Here is a 6,029-nt window from a genome sequence, read left to right on the forward strand (position 1 = left end):
TTTCTCAATAAAAATAAGGGGAAATGACATGTGGATGTAAAAATAACTTTCACAGATCTGAATTTATTCATGATTTCTGCTCAGCACATTAAGATGAATTTTAAAAGCCTGGCACACACAGAAATTAAGGGATGTGCGAAGAAGTTGGGCTCACGTGTGCCGACCGTATTTGAAAAGCACCCATATATGTATGTAAATGTCGCTGGACACACATCTCAAAAGTTTCCAAAAAGGGGTAAGGGCATGGTCTGAGCAGGGTGTGAGTGTTTCTGGGACTGGCCAAGAGATGTGCACATAAATACCTATGCACCTCAGTGCACGCTGAGACCCCCTGCTATGTAACTTTACTTCTGCTACGGAAGATGTGTAAGTTATAAAATAAAAGGATCGAGCCATTTCTGGGGAGTTTAAATGGTCTGGATTAATTGGGGGGCGTGTAGGCTATCAAATCAGAGAGGTTTAGAGGATCTAGCTGGTAACTGGATGAACTGGTGGATGAACTGGTAAACTGGGAATGGCATGGGCATGTGCCCCTTATAAAATCCTCCAACTTGCGTGGAAGAAGTGGTATTTGCGTGCCCAAGCCAGGCTATTTTATAACATTCACGAATATACTTATGCAAGTTATGAAATGTCTGTGTCCTTGGATGTAGGCCGGCACACATGCACAAATGTGCAACTGCCCACCTGTTTGAAAGTTACCATCATTATGAGAAAAACATTAATTGTCAGAATTTTGTAAGCAAAAGTGATACAGATTTTGAAAATTGATGGGCAAAGTTCATAAATCTTTAAAAAGTAACAATGATGGGGATTAGTAAGTATATAACATTTTATCTTTTATCCTATGCTTAGTTTTTTCGGATGCTTTGTGCTGTAACTCACTACATTTATTTACAATGAGCAGTAAACTAACCTGTGCAACCCTGAATGTTAATGAATGTAGGAGCATTAACAAATGAGCCACTGTTTTTGAATACCGTATTTCCCGGTATACAAGTCACACTGTTGTATGAGTCACAGAGCAGGCCCTCGAGGAGCGAGTACCTATTCCCTGAAGGCACCTGGAATATAAGCAGAGGGCCCCCGAGGAGCGGGTACCCAGGTTAGTACTAACCCCGGAGGGCAGAGATAGAGCTTCCTGCAGCAGCATGGAAATGGCAGAGCAGCGCAGACAGGAACAGTTTGAGTCCTAGTTCAAGTCTTAGTTCGAGTCTTTGCCAACTCAATGAGCTAGCAATCTTGAGAAGTAGATATACCCGGATGGTGTGACGTCAGGATGAGGGAACGCCCTTGAGGTTCACGCCACTGGGCGTACATAGATGTGGGTTGCACGCGCACGCGCACCCTAGCAGATACCTGGGAGGAGCAATGGCATACGGCTGCACCATAGCCGTTCCGGGGATGCCAGAGAGGTCAGCTTGACGATGCTGTGATAGCCATCTTGCCCAGGTAAGAGGGAAGAGCTGAGATAGGGGTGAAACAAGCAGGGTGAAGCCGTCGAAGACCGACAGATGCAACAGTACCCCCCTTCAAAGGGCATCCATGCTGATTCCTACCAGGTCTCGTTTTTTGCGGATGTAGATGATGGAAATACTGTACTATCTTCTTATCAAAGATACTGGACATTGGAGTCCAAGAGTTGTCATCTGGGCCATAACCATCCCATGACAGGAGGTATTCCCATACTCTGCCTCATCTTCTTACATTGAGTACTGCGTCAACTTTGTATTTGATGTCTTCCTCTGCATCTACAGGTATAGAGTCAGGTACTTTGTTGGAGAACTCACTAAGTATCACTGGTTTCAATAGTGAGACGTGGAATGCATTGTGGATCTTTAGAGTAGATGGTTGCTTCAGACTGTAAGTGAGATTGCCCATTTGTCAGAGAATTGGAAATGGTCCAACGTAGCGAGGAGCGAATTGAGCTGAAGGAAGTTTAAGTCCTAAATGCTTTGTGGAAAGCCAAACTTTGTCACCAAGCTTGAAGTCTGGAGCTTGCAGTGATGAGCATTGTATCCTTTATTTGCTCATATTCCTGCTTTAACAAGCATCTCTTTAGTCTGGGTCCAGAGTTGATGGATATCTTTAGCAGTAGATTGAGTTGCTGGGGATGACACTAATAATGGAAGTGGCCGTGGTGGTAATGGTAGTCGACCGTAGACCATTTCGAATGGTGTTGATCCAGTGGATGTTGCTGGATGAGAGTTTATGGCAAATTCTGCAGGTACAGAATGGGTAGCTGCCAATATGACTTTCTCTGGGTCAATGATGTGTTGTGGCTCTTCAGGTATGTCCTCATGGAGGAAAGAGCGAGAGAGAGCATTGGCTCTGATGTTCTTGTCTCCAGGGCGGTACTTGAGCACGAAGTTGAATCTGTTGAAAAACAGAGACCATCTCGCATATCTATGATTCAAGCGCTGTGCGTGGCAGAGATACTCCAGATTCTTATAGTCTGTGAAGACCGTTGTTATTTGATGTTGCACTCCCTCACACCAAGGGTGCCATTCTTAAAATGCCATCTTTATAGCCAGAAGTTCCTTGTCTTCAACTCCGTAATTCTTCTCGGTAGGAGAGAAGCGACGGGAGAAAAATGAGCATGGATATGGAACTTTAGCATCGCCAGCCTGGCTTAATACTGCCCCTACGCCAATGTCTGAGGCGTCGACCTCCACGATGAAAGGCTTGGAAGGGTCTCGATGTCAAAGATATGGCTTGGTCGAAAAGGCATCCTTTAGCTTCTGGAATGCAGCTATCACTTCGGGAGACCAATTAGCTATGTTGGCACCTTTTCTTGTCATAGCTGTAAGCGGCACTGTGAGTGAGGAGTAGTTCTTGATGAAGGTCCTGTAGTAGTTGGTGAACCCTAAGAAGCATCTGAGAGCTTTCAACCAGGTGGGTTGAGCCCATTTCTTGATGCTCTCCAGCTTCTGTGGGTCCATTTGAAAGCCTTCTTTGGAAACAATGTAGCCTAGGAAAGGCACTGATTCCTTATGAAATTCACATTTGGATAGCTTGGCGTAGAGATGGTTCTCACAAAGCCTCTGTAATACTCTCTTGACATCTTCTTGATGAGTGGTGATGTCTTGTGAGAATATTAAGATGTCTTCCAGGTAGATAACAACACACTTGTAGAGGAGGTCTTGGAAGATGTCATTTATTAAATTTTGAAAGACAACCAGAGCATTGCACAGACCAAAAGGCATCACTAGATATTCAAAGTGACCATCTCGGGTGTTGAAGGCTGTCTTCCACTCATTGCCAGCTTTAATGGGAAGTAGGTTGTAGGCTCCTTTCAGATCCAGTTTGGAAAAGATCTGAGCTCCTTGTAGTCTATCAAATAGCTCTGAAATCAGAGGTAGAGGATAATGGTCCTTTATAGTTAACTCATTAAGACCTCTGTAAACTATGCAAAGATGCAATGTGCCGTCCTTTTTGCCCACAAAGAAAAAGCCTGCACCAGCAGGAGACTTGGATGGTCTGATGAAGCCCTTGTTGAGATTCTCCTGAATATATTTAGACATGGCTTTGTTTTCTGCCATGGACAAGGGGTACACGCTGCCCTTGGGTGGCTCCGTATTCGGCTTCAGACGAGTGACACAGTTATAGGGTCCGTGAAGCAGAAGTATATCTGCAGCTTCTTTGAAAAGACATCTTGAAAAGATGCGTATTGAGGTGGCAAACCTGGCATTACTGGGGTGATAGGCATACAAGGTAATGGCGTAACCTCAGTCGGGCATTTCTTATGGCAGTCTGGACCCCAACTTGACAGTTCCAGAGTGGCCCAATTGAATTGAGGCATATGTTGTTGCAGCCAAGGTAATCTCAGTACTATAGGGTGCATAGCCTTCTCTAAAACAAAGAAGGAGATGGTCTCCATATGGAGAGCACCAGTACATAGACACACTGATTCGGTAATTAGTGTTACTTCTCCCAGCAAGGGTTCTCCATGGATGGAGGAAAGAAGTAGTGGAGATGTCATGGTGGAAGTGGGGATACATAGATGCTCCACTAGTCATTGAAGAATGAAGTTGCCTCCTCCCCCTGAGTCCACTAGGGCAAGAGTCTGGTACTGTAGAGGGCCGCAGATCAAAGATACAGGAAGAGAGAGTGGAGGAGAAGAAGTGGTGAAATCTAAGAAGAGTCCTCCCGCAGGACGTAGGTCTGCCAGTTTCCCGGACATATAGGGCAATTTTGGACAGCATGGCCAGCTTGTTCACAGTACATACACAGCCCTTCTCTCTTTTGACGTCAGGTGGCTGCGGCCTAACTGTATCGGTTCCTCTTTGCCAGCTGCTGGGACCGCAGCTGTAGCCCTGGACGCAGGCTTGACTAGGACTTCACTCAGAAAGGGTCTCCTGGGAGCCTTGGTTTCTTGAACTTTATCGCGAAGCTGGTGGTCGATTCTGGTTGCCAGTTTCACTAGTTCTGCCAAGGTTTCAGGCATCTCTCGAGCTGAGAGTTCATCCTTCAGGTGAGAGTTCAGTCCTTCAAAGAACAGCATCTTCAGGCATCTTGGGTCCCAGGACAATTCAGACGCCAATGTCTTGAATTCGATGGCGAAGTCAGCTAGGGTCTTATTCCCTTGCTTCAGGTGAACCAGAGAAGATCCTGCAACAGTATATCGGGCAGGATCATCAAAAATTGATTTAAACAAGGAATCCTTCAATGTTGTGAAGGATTGGGTACTCGCGTTCCCACAGTGAAGATGCCCAAGACAGGGCTCGTCCATCAAGGTACAACAGGATATACGTAGTCTTGGCATAAGCCAAGGGAAAATGTCCAGGTTGTAATGCAAAGTGCATGCAGCATTGGTTAATGAAGTCTCTGCATCTCCATACTTCTCCTGAGAAGTGGGTGGGAGCTGCTAGAGGTACGGTAGTCTTGACCATCACCTCCAACGGTTTAGCTTCTTTACCTGAGGTGGAAGTTGAGTTCATCTGTTTGTGTAGCAAATTGAATGCAGCGATCAATCCTTCCAGCGTGGTCTGCTGTTCGGTGATCTGCTGGGACAGGCCTGGAATGGCCTGCAACACCGTGAGCTGAGCCGGATCCATGGAGTTGGCAATCTGTTGTTATTACGTGTGTTTTAGTGGATCTTTGAGTGCTGTGGAGATGACCACGCCCACGGGGAGGAGCCCTGTGAGGAGCCACAGCACTGGGCTAGACTCTGGTACATAAAACACCAGAATTTGAACTCTTTTATTATATAGCTAGATGTAGCCACCTGGTGGCAGTTGTGAGTTGTAGTCTCAGGGACCTCGGCAGAGGGAGCTCTTCGCTCCAAGATGATGTCAGGAGGTTCCACAGCAGATTACCCAGCAAGGAGTTACTGTGATAAGACAGATGAGAGATTAGAGTACTTACTCGGTGTCAGCTGTTATGGATGCGATTCCACAAGATAAGTGTAGAAGGTACAGGCACTGAGGCAGGGAGAGCAGGCCCTTAAGGAGAGAGTACCTGTTCCCTGAAGGCACCTGGAAAATAAGCAGAGGGCCCTCGAGGAGCGGGTACCCAGGTTAGTAGTAACCCCGAAGGGCAGAGGTAGAGCTTCCTGCAGCAGCACGGAAGCGGCAGAGTAGCGCAGACAGGAACAGTTCGAGTCCTAGTTTGAGTCTTAGTTCGAGTCTTTGCCAACTCAATGAGCTAGCAATCTTGAGAAGTAGATATACCTGGATGATGTGATGTCATGATGAGGGAACGCCCTCGAGGTTCGCGTCACTGGGCGTACATAGATGTGGGTTGCGCACGCGCACCCTAGCAGGTACCTGGGAGGAGCATTGACGTACGGCTGCACCATAGCTGTTCCAGGGATGCCAGAGAGGTCAGCTTGACGATGCTGCAGTAGCCATCTTGCCCAGATAAGCGGGAGGAGCCGAGATAGTGTGAAACAAACGGGGCGAAGCCATCAAAGACCGATAGACGCAACATCTCCGATGAGAGAGACAGAGAGAGAGAGAGGTAGAAGTGATTTATAAAAATGTAAGCATATAAGTTGCAATGTTGTATAAGATACACAACGAAAATTT

Source organism: Rhinatrema bivittatum, chromosome 3 (genome assembly GCF_901001135.1).
Source record: "Rhinatrema bivittatum chromosome 3, aRhiBiv1.1, whole genome shotgun sequence".
NCBI classification, from domain to species: Eukaryota; Metazoa; Chordata; class Amphibia; order Gymnophiona; family Rhinatrematidae; genus Rhinatrema; species Rhinatrema bivittatum.